A 16,638-nucleotide genomic window follows, 5' to 3' on the forward strand; every position below is an offset into this window, starting at 1 on the left:
GCGGGGTCTGGGGTTCGTGTGGAGGCAGCACAGTCCGCAGTGAACGCTGCTGGGGTCACCCGCCTTTGGGCAGATGTGAGGGGGGGTGAAGGGTGGCAGGCAGCTGGTGCAGGAACTGCTCAGCAGCCAAAGCAATGCCTGCCCGGGCTCAAGAGCGTGAACCCCCCGGTGGTCCGTCTCCGATTTTTCAGAGTTGTGCTTATACTTCAGCTCCCAGTGTCTCCTGCCTGCGTCTGCTGCATGCGTCCATACTCAATCTGCCCGCTATTGGGGTGCCAGTACTAAACAAGCTCAGTATAATCTTACTTCCCGTTGTCAGACCAAGGCACGTACTCTTTTGTTTTTCCCCACTCGAGTGACCACTTGTTTGTCATTGCTGTAGGCTTACTTCTGCTTGTGTTGGGCAACTTTCCCCTTCACGTTTCCCTATGCTTTTATCCATTCTATATATATATTTTGCACCATTGTGTCTACTCAACATAATTCTGCCTCTCTGTTGGATGCGTGGCTGGCCTGTCCACGCAGGCCCACTTTCTGTGCCTGGTATCACCCTGCTAGCTGATGGAGAGGCAAACAGCTCTGTGACTTGATGTGATGTGTCGCTGCTGTGCCCCTCCTGTCCTGTGCTGAGCCCGTGCTTGGAGCGCCTGGGGCTCTGTGGTGGGCAGAGGCTGGGTGACCTCCGGCTGTTGAGGGAAATAGTCCTGCTCTGGTCTCTGGCCGTGTGTTTGAGCCTCCTCTTTGTGTCAGCTTTAGCAATCGCGTGGTTCTGGGATGTGGCAGAAGTTGGAGAAGAAGGTTTGAATGGCTTATCCCTGGCAGAAGTTGGAGTTCCTGTTCTTCCCTCCCTTGCTCCTGTCTCTGCTGCCAGCTTGACCCTGGCTGCTTCTGCCACGGGTTTTTCTGGTGACCGTGACTTGTACTGTCGGATCCTTCAATGAGCTAGCTACCCTGGCAGAAGAGACTGGGTGGTTTTCTGCCAGGTTAGTGAGTTGAGTCAGCATCGCAAGGGGTGTGAAACCTACTAAAGCTTATGGGGAGGAGGAAGAGGAAACTTCACTGCTAGAGGAAGGCAGTGGGGAGTGAGACCTCCCCTGAGGTAGCAGGGAGCTTTTACATTGGCTTAGCTGTTCCACAAAACTTTGCCCCCAGCTGAACATGCTTGCTAGTATACGTACTTTCTGGCACAACTACGTTTAATGTGGGTCCATCCTATTTGGTGACAATGCAGTCTTAGATTGGTTTAATTTAACCATAGAACTATACCATTAAATATAATGTTGTTGTGTGGTGGTTTGGTTTTTTTTTTAATGACCGATACCTGCTGAAGTATAGAATACACTTGAGACAGCAAGAAATTGTGACTGAAATGTGTGAGCAGAAGTGTGCCGCTGTCTCTTCAAGTTAAGACATACCAGTTCATTTGAACTCATTTTGTATCATTCTTCTTTTGCCCCTCTTGATTCCTTTCCTTCAAAGAGAGAAACTGTGGAAAACCCTTTGTCAAGGTCTTCTACTACACTGTGGTCTTTCTGACAGTCTCTGATACTACTACCTGTGAAGAAACTGCAGAAAACTTTATGGTGTAATCACCTGATGCCACCAAAACATCCTTCCAACCTTTAATTGATAGGAAGTGATTAAAATCATGAAGCAAAAATCCTGTAGTATTTCTAAAAAAAAATCATGTCTTTCATTATTAGTCGTTAGTATTTGCTGTTATAACTTTGGTCGTTCTTAGTGTTCATATGAATTACCTAAACCAAATACTAGAAGCCTTCTAAATGAAGTTTACTGCAGTGGTTTTATTAAGGGATGGTAGAGACAGTAATGTAGAGCAAGGTCATTAGAAAGTCCTAGCGTTCTTGCAGGGAGTAGTGTGGACACAAAGCACCTTCCTGTGCTGTGTTCCTTATCTTACAGCAAAGCAGAGCTGCAGCTTTCTCCTGACCTTGCTGAGCAGGTGGGTGTAGTCTCCGTCCTTCCCATCAGTATACCTGTTGGAGCAGTTAAATAAACCTGTTGGGAGGCATCTAGTGTACAGAAATGTCACAGTTTACTTTCTTACAGTCGTGGAGAGAACTGGGAGGACGTGGGTGAATCAGAGTTCCTGAGTCACGAAATCCCTGTTTTCACAGTGAGCTATTTAAATTTTTTAAAACGTGCTACTACATACAGCTTCAGACACATGGCTTTCTTGCTTCTCTGTTTCTCATGAAGTTCATGTTGATCACTTTTGGCTTTGAGATGTAATTGGGAATATCATAGTTACCCGAATCAAAGGAATAAAGGCTTGTTTGCTTGCTTAAAATGCATATGAAGGGAGCATGGGTTGTCGCTGTTGAGTTGCTGATATGTGATAGATAATAATGGCTATAAAGATTCACGTCAGAAGTATGGTGGGTTACTTCATAGTAAGGCATGCCTTTTTTTTCCCCCAGTACATAAACAAATCTTTGAATTATGAAGCAATGATGGCCTACTGCATCACTAGGTTTGTAAACTTATGACATACCAGATCAGTTTGGGGTTGGAAACTTGAGGTTTAGAAACTGATTTTGAAAAGGGTAATGGAAAAGGTAATGAATTCAGCATGCTTTTGCAAATTTGCAATTGTGTTTGTTTTTTTAAACCTACTTTGAAAATAATCTCGCTGAGATCACATGCCTTTTCTTCGTGACTCCCTCTCTTAATGTATGGACAGACCAAAGATCTAGCAAGGAAATGCATTCGCAGTTCTCCTACAGCATGTCGATGACTTCCCATCAAATAAAGAAGTTGCTTAGGGAGGGGCCTTGGAGCAGTCCTTCAGTAGTAAGAACTGAGCTGTGCTGGCAAGTTCTGTGTATATAATCAGGAATTCCTGAAGTGGTTTTTTTATATGCAAATAGTATTGTGAAATAATACTTTCTCCTTATCTTTAAACAATGAGAATTTCAGTTTCAGAGTTTAATGTAACAAGCTTTTACGCTGATGTTTCATTTTCATTTTTTCTTCTTGTAACTAAATAACATTTTCTCTTAATGAGTTGACGTATGCAGTGTAGCAGCCACATGAATCACTCTGAACCTAAATTTTTAGAAAGGAGAAGCAAGTTTAAGTGATGTGGAAATCTATCTGCTGTAAGTAATGGTTAACAATCTTGATAAAGAACAAGTAATAGAAAAAGCAAAATTCCGTTGCTTGCGATGAGTGCAATTGTAAGAACTCTCTAGAAAAACCTTCAGCCTGTTCCAATCTTTAAAAATGCATCAGTAAAAAGCTGTGTATTGCTGAGATAATTTCTTTGTCCTTATCTGTCACTGTTGCTGAAGTTTAAAATTTTTTTGTATTTAATTTTGTATTCACTTCCTGAGACCCCAGCTGCAGAACAGATGATGGATGAACAAGGTAGATAAAAGAATATAAATGAAACTGTTGCCAATTACCATTCTTAGTAAATCTCATGAGCAGTTTCTGGGTAGAACTGCTGGTTATGGCGCATGCCCTTCAAAGGGACTTGTCTGAGGAGTCTTCCATTTAGATTGAACTAAAGCATGGCTTTGTGTATGCAGGCCCGCAGTGTAAGTAAGACTGGCTTGTCGCTGAAGTTCCCTGGTACGCGTGTTGGTTTTCTTCTTCTGTGGCTTTGATTCTGGCCTGTCTAAATGGGGCCAGCTGAGATGCGCCTCACGCTTATGTGGGGGATGCAGGCTGAGTAGGTCACTCGTGCCACTTTATGGCTTTCTAGACTTACGAATTTTTTTTTCTCTCTTCTTTAGCACCGTGTAACCAAAGTTTAGTCACTAAGCATCTGTTTCCCAGGTAACAGGAAGTGTTTTGTCACTTTAAAATATGATTAATATAAGAAAGTGAGTTATTTAACCGATTTGGAATAGGTCTTGTTTAGTAGTCAGAGGAATTATCGTATGTGCCTAACCCATATACTTTGGTCTGCTTATTACTTTCTGAAGAAGACACAGAAATCAGAACATCAGTAAACTTGTCCCTTCTGTGTTGGCTTCCAGCGGGTACGGTGCTGCAGCGCAGCCTGCTTCCTAACCTGCTGCGTTACAGTACTGCGAGTAGCAAGTGAACCCCTCTTATTCAGCCTGGGTTTATAGCGCAGGTAATCTGTGTGTGGTTATGGTACTGTTGAAATCACTGAGGCTGCTCATGTGGCTAAACTCAGCCACATTTAAGGTGTTAAGAGGTATGTGACCGAGAACTCTGTCTGCATACAAAATCTGTTTGTTTTGCTCAGACTTACCTAGCTGGTTTAGGAGTAATTTCCAAAGAAATGTTTGGTCTGGGTTTTCTGCCCTTGGTGTTTGGGACTGAAAAGCAAGTTTTTAACTTACTTGGCAGGGCAGGGTGGAAAGTATTGCAGAAGAACAGAAAAAGAAAGATACAGTAAGTTGAAAGAGAAAGCTGCCAAACATTTGCTTGTAAGTTTGTGTTTACCATTTTTCATACTTATGTGGTTGTTATAATTTCCAGTATGTGATTGTAGAACAGCACTTTTCATAGCTGAAATGTAGTGACGTGGAGGACAGTCTTAGTGGGATGCTGGTGAGTTACACGTGTACAACATCTCTGCCCATACTGCTAGGAGTCTGAAGGAGTTAGTCAAACAGAGTACTTCTAGGTTTCTGATTCTTTGCTTTTGTGGAGATGACTGTGAATGTGCTGTTCTACTCACTCTAGGTAATGATTTATTTATTTTTAAATCTGTGACTGCATCTTTCAAATGTACATTAAGAAAATAATTCACCTAAGGAAAGGGGGATGTATTGGAAGATAGGACCCAACGTTAGAGCATTTTCTTCTAGGGCAGTCATACTAGAGTAAAGAAGTTTCATCGAAGATCCCTCTCAAATACATTTCATGAAAGTCTCTCACACTGAAATCTTTCAAAGCCTTTTCAAATTTAGTAGTAAGTTGTTACAGTCCTTCCTAATGGAGATTAGAGAAACGTGTCCTGAAATCAGGTTGTTTTGATTTAGTTAGTGCACCTAAATTCTTTTAATTAAAAAAAAAAAAGTAGGCTGTGATAATTTTGTATTACAAAGGCTAGGGCTTTTTAATGGTGATTCTGATTCTGTTTCTTTGTTGTTTGATTATAATTTACGTTAAGTAACAGCAAACTGAAGAATCTTAACTATATCTCAAATTGCTAATAAGAACTTAAAATGTTAATTTCCTTGGTTTTGGTCTTTTTAATTTTTTATCTGGGAATGTTTAAAAAAACCCTGCACACTGAGAAGGGAGCTTACAGTGGAAGTAGTAACAAAATCTGCTAGCTATCATAATGTTGCTGTAGCACAGCAGCAGGATCAGTTGCTGAAGAACTGATATTAATTAAGCCTGTGCAACTGATCTTTAATGAGTACTTGCAGAATTAGAAGGACAGCTAATTTATGCGCGCGTGTGTGCGCAATGTAACTGTAATTATACAAGCTCTTACAGTCATTCAAGTTTTACATACAGATTTGAAGAGGTTTGGTTCTTTAGCCTGGAGTGTCTCATTTGTGTTGGCTGAGCACATCTCATGTAATTACATTAAGAACTAAAGTTATGGAGAAGATAGTTTTATATTTGGGGGGGGGGAGGAATATCAATGTTAAAATCTCTGGAAAGCAGGGTTGGTAAATAGAATATTCATTAGGAAGGTGGCAACTATAAAATAGAAATCTGTCTGTCTTGGGCTAGGTGGGCTTTGGGTAGCTTTGTTTTTTCCTGTATGCATCTGTGAAATCATTGGCCACCGAATAGCAAATGTGCTGATTTAGCTATGTTAGCAGTGTCTTGTGATCTTTTTTTCAGGCTTAGCTTCTTGACAACCTTGTACTCAGAACTGTGTTACTTAGAGTCAGCATTTTTCCTGTTCTTACTTCGTGCAGTGAACAATATGACTTAAGTTATTGGTAAATTTTTACTATAGTAAGTAATTCTAAAAAGTCCCCAAAGCAAACTCCATCCTGATAACCTGCTTTGGGAGAAAAAGGAAAGGAAAATATCTAATTTTCATTGGCTACAGAAACATTGCTACTGAAATTCTGGTTTACAGAGCCAAGAAGCCTTTGCCTGGGTCTTGATGCAGGCCTTTCTGGTTAAATTGATTAGTTTAGTATCTCAAGGAGACGCAAATGCAGAAGTGTCATGAGGGAGGGCAAAAAAAAAAAAAAAAACCACCAACCCCCCCCATGCGGTTACTTAATGTTATGTCTTACAGTGCCTTATGTTTACGTGGGCAGGAAATAGAAGAATTATTCTGACTAATGTACTTTTTTTTTTTGCCTCTCACTTGTACATGCAGAATTCAGTTTAAAAACGTGTAGAAGTTTAAACTGTGTAAATGCATTTGTGATCTTTTTGAGCAGATACTGTGCTGTTTGTTTGAGATTCCGATATTCCTGTGAGTTTAGGTAATAATTTAGGTGGTTTGCTTTTTGATAGTGACAGATTTGTAACAAAAATAACAGCTAAAGTATCTGTCTGCAACGGAAGACCAGTATGAGGAAATGTCGATTAGCATGTGGACTGTAACATTATTTTAATATATACAGGAGTTTTCCATACTTCTGTGTGACAATATAAATCCTGGTTTTGTTGCCATTCTTCAATATGACTAGAAGATTAGATCAAGAACATGAGAAAGAGTAGCTATTATCATTAAGATCATAAACTAAACAATTCTAATCAGTCCAGTAAAGTAGACTAAAACATTGTTTTCCCTTCCTGATGATCTCTTCAAGAGGAGTCCTTGCATATGCGGAAGAATAATTACTTTATGGTTAACATTTACTTTGTGAATATTAAAAGTAGCCAGGCCTCAGACCTAGGGTAAATCAGTTGTTTTGTTTTGATGCACTGTACATAATTTATGCCTGCATGGAGGAGAAATCTAATTTATGGGATGATGTCCTGTATACATTTTCAAACTGTTAAGACATGAGGATAGACTAAGAAAATAATTTGCTGCAAAATAGGTCCTTCAAGTGTTTTCTGAATGAGAGGAGGTTTTGAACAGAGAAAGTGCCTGTCGGATGGTTGGCAAACTTGCTCGTGTGGCATGAATCTTTCTGTGAATCAGGCTTTCTGTTTGCTGTTCTAAGTTTTCTGTTTGAAATTCTAAGACTCTGCAATATGCAGGCACGATGTGCTTGAATAATTTTTAGAGTTCATATATGTCAATAGTAATGGGGATTTAAATAGTTGTATTGTGGTTTTGCATGAGAGAGAGTCTAAGAGTAGTCAGTGCACATGCACAAACTACCTTTTTTCTTTTCATGAATTAATGATATGCCTTCAGTAACAGTCATTAAAGGAAGACCTCTGCTGACAATTTTTTATGAATAAACATAAAGCAGAGCTAGTGATCAGTTTGCACGATGTGATTTTAGAGTTTCTAAACTTCCGAAATGTACTTTTGTATTTTAAGCTGGATATAATACAAAGAGATATTGGAGAAGCCATACGTAGTGAAATGTATTCTGCCTGACAAAATTTAAAAAAAAAGTTCTGTACAAGAGAATTCCAGATTTCCATCTTTCTGGGTGCCAGATGTTAATTTAAGTAGGAACACATGGATATCAAACACACTCAACATTTCTGTGCATTTTAAATATCCTAGTCTTCAATTATTAGTCATCTTGTAATTATTTTTTAAAGATGTATAACTTATGTAATCCTGTAGATCATGTAACAAATTTTTGCGTACTGATGTTTAGAATGACATTTTGTGGATTGAAATTTAAATGGAATTCACTCCTTAAATAAATGAAATTTAAATGGAATTCAGGGTCTGACTTCTGGCCACGAATGTTATTCCTTCTGCCTGACAAAACAGAGGTTTGGAATTTGAGCTGGGAGATGGGGTTTGGTTTTCTGCTCTGTGGTCTCTACCCAGGGAGGCGCTGAGCCTCTTCTGTCCCCTTCTTCACTGCCGCAGCGATCCGAGCTGGGTTCAGGGCTCCTTCAACTGCTTTGCACAGTGGTGGTGGCTGGTGGGAGCCAGTGCCAGGAGACCCGTCCCACTCTTTGGTGCCTTCCTAGACTCCAGCTCTCCGGTGATTCCCTTGCTGCTACGGCTGCTCGTCAGTGGGCAGTAATGGGAGACTCAATGTTGCTTTTTGTAAAGATAGAAAGGTGCAGCTTGTGTGGGGGTGTTTTGGTTTGTTTAGAGTACTTTGTGAAAGTAGTCAGACTCTGCATTTGACTGGATTCTTCTGGTGAACTTTAATGTAAAGAACGTGGTGTTATTACAGTATCATTGGTTTTATGTAACATGCTGTAGCTAATGTACTTCAGGTTTAAGATGACCTAAGTGAGAGCTGGGTGGGTGAAGAAGAAAAATAATGTAGGTGGAGCAGTGTTGGGCCATGAGATCTTAACTGGGACTTGCAAAAGGCATTAAGGAGACTCACTGCTCAAGTGGAAATGTAGGTTATATCTTGTCTTTCCTAGACTTGTAGCATTCATGTAAGTTGGTTGGAGTTCCTGTCTGTGTAGAGAGTTCAGTAATTAATGAAATAGGCCCCTTCTTTCTTAACTTCCTTAAACAGGAAAAGTAGAGTTCATCTCATCTGCTGTGTAGCCATCTCTCTTCTTAAGGCAGATCTTAGGCTTAGGCTCCTTCAAATCTTAATGAAAAGTAATAGTTGTATCCCAAGTGCCTCTTGATTTGTTTTAGCCATATGTGTCAGAATAAGATGAACTGCACCCTGGAAATAGCATGTTTCTACTTTATCGCTTCCAAAGGTGATTTAGATTACTAACTCAGGTATCTACGCATAGATATCAGTATTTGATCAGATAAGGCACACTACAAGAATAAACACATGTATTGGCTTTGCCGGTCAGGGTTGTTATTGAGGATAAAAACCTGTTTAAGATGACTGAGGAATCTCTGATGTTTCATTGAGGATGCAACTTCTGGCTGAATTTGTGTGTTGCTAAATTGGTCTGTTAGAAAAGTATACACACATGTGCACACCATCTCTACAGGATTATTCTCCAGAAGAAATCTCCAGTTCGTGGAGAATGATTTTTTTTTTTAAGTACTCATTTAACTTCCTGGAGTGCTTGATTTTTGTCAAGTGTCTGATTCTGAAGAATGTATCTGCCCGTTCATTCTGTCCTACTTGATTTATCTCAAAGTGAATGATGAAAAATGACAAGATGAAGTGTTAAGTGTGCCTACTATTGCAAAATATCCACTATATTGTAAGTATTGATCTTGCAAGATGTTGTTTGAAAATATTTGCAGTTGATTTGAGATGAAAAACCTTTAGTATGTAATTAATGATACGTAAGCTTCTGTTTGGTTGAGAAATAGCTTACCTGCAATTAGCGTCGATAGATGAATGAAAGCCCAGGGTCTTTAAAATCTCCCGTTGACTGAAAGTCAGATACTAGGGAGAAAAGATACTAATTGTACCCAAAGAATATTTAAACCTTTCCAAGGGCTGTGGGTGTACCATATGCATTTTGTAGTTTTTATGTTATAATATTCCAAATGTTTATTTTTTTTAATTGTTCACCCATTATCATTTGAGAGGGATGAAGAGGAAAGGAGACTGGCTTTTCCAAATGTGAAAACAGTTAATTTGAGGAAAACACCAATACAGTGCATTTCTGTATTCTCCTACTCCTAATGCTTATGTACGCTGTTATCTTGAGATTGGATTCATTTGACTGGCTGCAAAGGCATGAAGGGCAAACGAAGACTGTTTCTTTGCAGTATGAGGGAACAATAAAACTACACAATGAAACTATTAATTTACATGTAAAATACACTCATGGTAACTGAGAGATACATGTATGTGTATACACCTAATAGCTAAACAAAAAATTCAAGTTCAGAATTTGTCTATTGCAACAAAGCTGCAACCTCCCCTCTGACTGTCCAATAGAGCATTCTGATTTTGTGCAAATGTATTACCAAAATACTCAGCTTCTGAAATGGACAAGAAGGGTTAATACTTGCTGAGGACTCATTTCTTCATAGCGAATCTGAAACTTTCCCTTGGTTTCGGTGAAGAAGATCCACCTGGTATAACTGGAATTGTAGAGAGCTAATGGTCCTTAGCTCTTCTGAAACACAGTGAGCTTTTGTTATAAAGGCTTTGCCATCTTATGGCGGTTTGGACACAACAGTGCTTTTCTAACTGTAGTAGGTGTAAGTTAGCAACTAAGGAAATTACAAAAAGAAAGGGACAGGTATTGCCTTATTTTTCTAAAATCAAAGCAAACACAAGACTCGTATTAAGATTGTATGATATCTGTAAGGAATGCTCTTTGATTAATTACAGAGTACTCTGATCTCCAGTTGCCTGTAGGAGGTTTTCTGTACAGGTGGTTAAGTCTTGGTGTATCAGTTCTGAACATACTGATACCGAGAATCCTATTCTGGGGGAATCTAGTGATATTTACTCTTTGTTTTTCAGGCACTGCTACCCTGTCTTTTATATTGGCTGCATTAGAGGTACATAAGGGGTATCTTTCCAAATCAGGGATTAATTTCCTCATTCTTCTTCAGGTTGTTATTATAGCTTTTAAATGAACAGTTGACATGACTCCTTAGCATCTGACTAGGAACACCAGGTCTTGAGGCTAATAGTTAGGGCATAGTGTTTAGATGGAGGGATGTCCTATCTTGCATCCTTTGCAGTTGGTTGCTTGATGGTTATATTTATGGTTCCACTTCCTGACCTTACTGCATATTTGAGTTTTCAAATGTTGAAATCCTTCATTCCTTCTGCTGCGTCTGTGTTCAAGCTCCTGGGTAGTTGCTGAGATGTAAAAGATTAAAGCAGCCCTGTGATGTTTGCAAGTTTTCAGCAACAAGAAGTTTCTGCACAGCACCATCAGTTTCTTGAGCTTATTTCTGCTGCCCTTTCTTTTGTTGCAACATCTTGATACTATAGTCCTACTTCCTTATCTGATAGTAAGGCCTCCTAAAAAGCTTTTGACTCATTCTTGAGATGTTGGAATTAGTAGTCAAAGTTGTGCAGGACAGGTATTGTGATGTGTTGCATTCTTACCTGAGTTTGTTTAGCAATGTAATCAACTTTCTTGTCTGTGAAGCTTTCATGGTCACCATTGTGTCCCCATCTTGTTAACAATTGTCCCATAATGAAAAAACATTTCACTTGAAAGATGAAGAAAATCCTGCTTATCAGAATCTTTGTGGAAGAAAAGGGTTGTTAATTTCCTACTTAGGCTTACTAACTATCAGGCTCTCCTGGGGTAAAAAAGCTTAGGGGAAAAATATTACGCAAAACTATTGGGAGAAGAACACTGTTGGGCATTTCTGGCAATTTACTGCAGAAGAGTAATGAGAGAAAAAGCTTGAGAATTTAGGGCCAGCAGGTAGCACAGATGTCCTTGCAGACTGTGTATGATGCGTTAAATGCTGCTGCAAGTTTAGTGGTAATCAGTTTGACTTTCAGCCATGTATATTAAGTGCAATAGAACTTGTTCCTTTTTGAAGACTGATTTGTCCATAATGTTATCTTTTGAGCCCTGTGTAGTCTCGCAGTAAAGAACAAATCAAGTGAAGCATGCATCTTAAAGGGATTTGTCCTGTTTCTTTGTTGGTTATATCAAAGACCATATGAATTACTGAGGAGGTACTAAAATTTGTAGGTGAAGACGACCTTAAAAACTGGTACCTACAAGCAGACTTTTGCTTTAATGATTAAGTGAATTCAGTAAATACCTTTGTCTTATTTCATTTGATTATTTTAGAAGAGGAGAAATCTGACTTGAGAGGAATAGAAGAATGGCTCTTCCAATATTGAGGACTTGATTCTTGTTTCTTTTATCTGGCAAAATTTGAAATGTGGATAGTGCTTGCTGTAGACCTGAGAAAACTTGGGTTTTTATCATCAGCATGATAATCTTCAGTTCAGGAAATGCATTTCCATATTTCAATCCACCAAGCTCATAGAAAATTTCTAGGATTTCGGGATGGGGGTGAAAAGAATGTTACATTTCTGATTCAAAGTCCTACTGTTCACGTTGTGAAGCTTTTTCAAGCTATTGATAAAATGTTTTGTGGCAATGACTGAAGAATTAATAATGTAAGGAGTACTAGCATAACTGAGGAAGTTTATCTTGGCATGTCAGGGAGCATTCATCATCTGCTCCTCTGCCTGGAGGGCTCTGTGCCAGCAGGGAAAAATCTCTGCGGTGCCAAACCAGGACTTCAACGCGCTCTGTGACAGGTCGCAACAGCGTTCTTTCTTCAGACCGTATTAATGGTTATGACACGTCTCATAAGCTATAAAACTCTTCTTATGTGTATCCATGCTGTTATCCAAGGTTATTAGGCCTTATTGTTCAGTGTATGACTTCTTTGTCCCTCAATATGTCATGTTTCTCTTTTAATCTGTGGTTGTCTGATGCCATTATACATGTACCAAATGTATTCCTTGTTAGCATGTTGGTTAAGATGCCTCTAGATACCTTTTTATATCTAACTATAGATGAGGGAAATCAAATGAAGTACACGGTGATTGGAGGGAGCAGGCGATATGCTGGAGGGTAGGTCTGCCATTCGGAAGGACCTCAGCAAGGTAGAGGAAAGCACTGGTAGAATGCTCCTGAAGTTTAACGACGACAAATGTGAAGACTTCCTCTGGAAAGGAACAACCCCATGCAGCTGTGCTGGCAGACAGGGACCTTTGTGTCCCGGTGAACAGCAAATGGACCATCGGTCAGCAGTGTGCCTGTGCAGCAGTGAAAACTGGCAGAGTATTGGGCTGCATTAGCAAGACCATAGCTGGCAAGTTGAGGGAAGATATTATTAGCTGTATTTAGCTGTCATGAGGTTAAGTCTGGAGTGTTATGACCAATTTGGGGCCCTGCCAGCAAAAGAAAGATATTACCAAAATGAAGGATGTGCACCTAAAGGCAACTGGAACGGAGTACGTGGAGTTCAAGGAGAGGATGAGGGCTGTGGCTTTCTTCAGGCTAAGAAGGCTCATGGAGGGTCTAATTGCTGTCTTCAGTTACCCAGTAGATTATAGAGTTCAGGTAATAGGTATAGTTGTGGGGTTTTGGTTTTAGGTGCACAGTAGAAAGAGATGATGATTGAAAGATGCAGCAATGCAAATGACTTGCACTGAGGGTTTAGCATGGGAACACGTTGCCCAGAAAGGTTGTGCTACTTCCATCCTCCGTTCTCATTCAAAGTGGAGAGGATCAGGAGTATTGGTTATTAAGTAGTTACAACTTGGTTTGGGTGGAACAGCATCATCAAATTATTCCCTTTTTAGTGTTTTTACCATAGCTGTGTTATGTTACAGCCTCTTGTAGGTGAAATCTGTGTTGATTCTTGGAATTTTTAGCAGAGGACAGATGGGGTACGGAGGCTTGAAACGTGTCTTCAGTGACTGTTTACTTGTTTGGTATGGTATTGCTATTTTGTCTTTTCTGTGACATTCACAACAGGTTTCTATTTGGAGGACTTTGCTGTCAACGTTGTATTTCTCTGTACAGTGGCATTAGTCATGGTGTTGTGTGTGTTCCCCTGGCCTGATTTTACCCTCAGCAGTTAGTCTGTGGCTGTTTCTAAACAAATCTGTAAGTAGTTGCTTAGCATCTGAAGTGTGATACCAGGGTGCAACTGCTATGTGTGTGGAGAGAGAGCAGACCAATTAGGTGAGCAAGTATAGTATCTTGTGTGGTATCCCTGCATTTTAATTTGCCTTTACATCATACTTAGAGCTTGTAGTCCATCCTCTGATTAATGTCTACTGGCCTTTTTGCTGTCTGTCACCTGATAGGCTCTGGCATAGAGGAGGAGATGCTCCTGTAAATCATCAGGTGCACATTCTTATCTTGCACTTCTGTATCTCATCCTATTTCCAGTTTTTCACATTCAGTACTACTTTTTTGCAAGTTGTCTTTAAGGTGTTTTGAAGTTATCTTGCTTTGAAGTCTCTCTTACTATTATAAGAAACTTAGTGACTGATTTACTCCTATTTCCCTCTGTCACTGAGGATGCTGAATACAATCACTGTCAGGAGTGGTCCATGAGCAACTCCACTGCTGATTTTGTTTCAGTCTGGTAATTGGGATCAAAAGCATTAGAAGTCACTGTCTTGCTGGCCTTTTCATCTGAGTCTGGGCAGCACAGGTTGAAACCTAAGTCTGGTATCACATAAAGCTATAGCATGAGTGCTTGGTAATTTTGATATAGTTTGATTTTTAGACACATCTAGAGCTGTGATACTGCTGTGGGATGCACAGATAGCTTGCAGCTAATCTCTACTAGTGTCTGTATTGGGTTTGTATTTAACATGAGAGTTAGAATGATCAATTGCTTTTACTTTAGGCAGTTACGAACCAGCTTTATCCAGCAATTAGTGAGCAGTACATATCTCTGTAACTGCTTTTCAGTTTTCCTGATGTTGTTGAAGTTTAAAATGAAATGCAACTGAAGAGGACGAAGTGGAGTTAATCACAGTACCGTGTGCTTGTTGGTTCACGTTCCATGTTCTCTGTCCCTCCGAGGCTGAATGGCTGAATTGTTCTCCACTGGCAGTGGAGCGTGGTAATGCTTCTTTATTTAGTCTTCTGATATACAGCCAGTCTCATGAAATTATACTGCAGTAAATGAAAGAAAATGTGAATGTAGTCATACTTGAATATGTGTACTCAAATACTTCGATTTAGCTGTTGATAATTTGTGGCTAGTCTTGCACGTCAGCTTTATACTATTGAACTGTAGTGGATGTTAGTTGAAAGGACACGTTATCTGCAGTGAAGTCAGAGTTGTGCATTAAGGGGCTATTCTGCATAGAATATGTGCAAGTGGGAGAGTTGTGTCTTTCCAAGATTTGAAGACAAGACTTTAGCAGTAATATTATTGAAATTGTGATGGTGAGAATCTGTTATTCCCATTTTATGAGTCCAAATACATGAATATATTCAGAAGTCCCAGTCTGAATAGCAGTTGATTTTGTGTACTTGTTCCTGTTCTTCTGAAAGTATATTCAAGAGGTGAATCTAAGATTTAGGCTTTAAGCTTTCCTCAATTAAAATTTAAAAAAACCCACCAAACTGTGGAAAAATATTTTATTAATGGGCTTTTATTCTTTTGAATTTTTTTATAGTGGGACATGTTAATTCTAGAATTAACAATAATTAATTGTTAATTATCCATAGCAGCTTTGACTTCTCCAATTTGTTGTTTGTCAGCATCTAATTTATAACGACTACTGATTCCAGCCTCCTCACTTTCAGGAACGCAGTCTAAAAATGCAAGCTAGAACATGATGAATGAGTGAAGGACTAAAGGCAGGATGTGGCTTCGATGGCAGTTAGATATCGTTTGAAGAATAGCTGACTTTAAAAGTGTTGACCATTGCCACCCTTTACACTGTAAGAGTAAACAGGCCAAGCAGACCCTTGTCTGTGGCCGCAGTGTGCTTGGCATTATGGTTGGCAGCGTGTAGTGGTTTAGTTCAGGCTAAGTTATTTCCTTAGCACATGTCTGCAGCTTGTGGCCTAAGAGTGACCGATTCTCTTTCTAGAGTAGAGTTTAGCTGTCATCTTCCTGTTTGGTTTCTGGGATTCTTGGAGTTCCGTAGTACCTTAACCTGGAAGCAAGTCTTTTGCTGGTCACTTAAGGGGAGCACTGTGATGGACACCAGAGAGTTCAGCTTTCCTTCATTGTATGCTGGGCTAGGTAATGGGTGACATTATCCTCATTTAAAAAGGCAGCTAAGTCAAGTCTTGAATTTTCTTCCGTCATCTCCTATATTCCTCCTGCATTGCAGCTACGTCTGTAGAGGAAGCTGTATCTAGCAAACTGAACTGTTTTTTTTTTGGGGGGGGCACACAAAGGAGAGGAGAAACAGCAGAGGAGAGAAGCACATTCCTGAAAGTCCTTGTTACGGAGCATGAAGAGTATGGGAGACTGCTCATTTATAAAAGCTGTCCTCCACCCTTAAGCAGCTGTTCTGGTTTTGTGCATTGCCATGCAGTGTTTGAACATCTCGGGACGCCACAGATGTTTGACTTTGATTCATATACTGAGACAGATTTGATCCTTATTCCTAATGCCAGAGCCTTCTGGCTAAGATTACCCTGACGCAAACCCTGCTCCCAGCTCCCACTTCACTAAGGAGCAACATTTTTGGTACATGTCAGGTCTGGCGCTTGGTCGTCAGCTGTTTTATGACCACTTCCTGTGTTTATAGCTGGAGATCAGGTCTTGGCTGTGGACATGAGATTTACTTGGAATTATGACAATTTTCTGTGAACTTTAAATAATTCCTGACACAGATCTGTTTCAGAGAGAGAAATGCACCTTTGTATTCTGTGGCTTCAAAAAGTATTAAATTAAGAAAAACAAGGATAGCATTAACATAGTACAGCTCAGATCAGCTGTTCTTTATGTGTTCCCTAACCCAGTATGAAAACAATTTTTGTGACTAGATGGTGTTAATATATTATTAGATCTATGTATCTGTATTCTGATAGTCTGAGGGCATCCTCTCCGTTGCTCTTATGCTTGTATTGCAGTGTTGGTCTAATACTGTGAAGATGTTTGCATGAGAATAACTCCTCTGCTAGTTTTTATATGATGGAAACAGTGAAAGTAGCCAGTTCTATGCAAAGAAACAAGGAGTTGAAACAGGG

This window comes from Pygoscelis adeliae, unplaced genomic scaffold (genome assembly GCF_000699105.1).
Source record: "Pygoscelis adeliae isolate BGI_AS28 unplaced genomic scaffold, ASM69910v1 Scaffold413, whole genome shotgun sequence".
NCBI lineage: Eukaryota > Metazoa > Chordata > Aves > Sphenisciformes > Spheniscidae > Pygoscelis > Pygoscelis adeliae.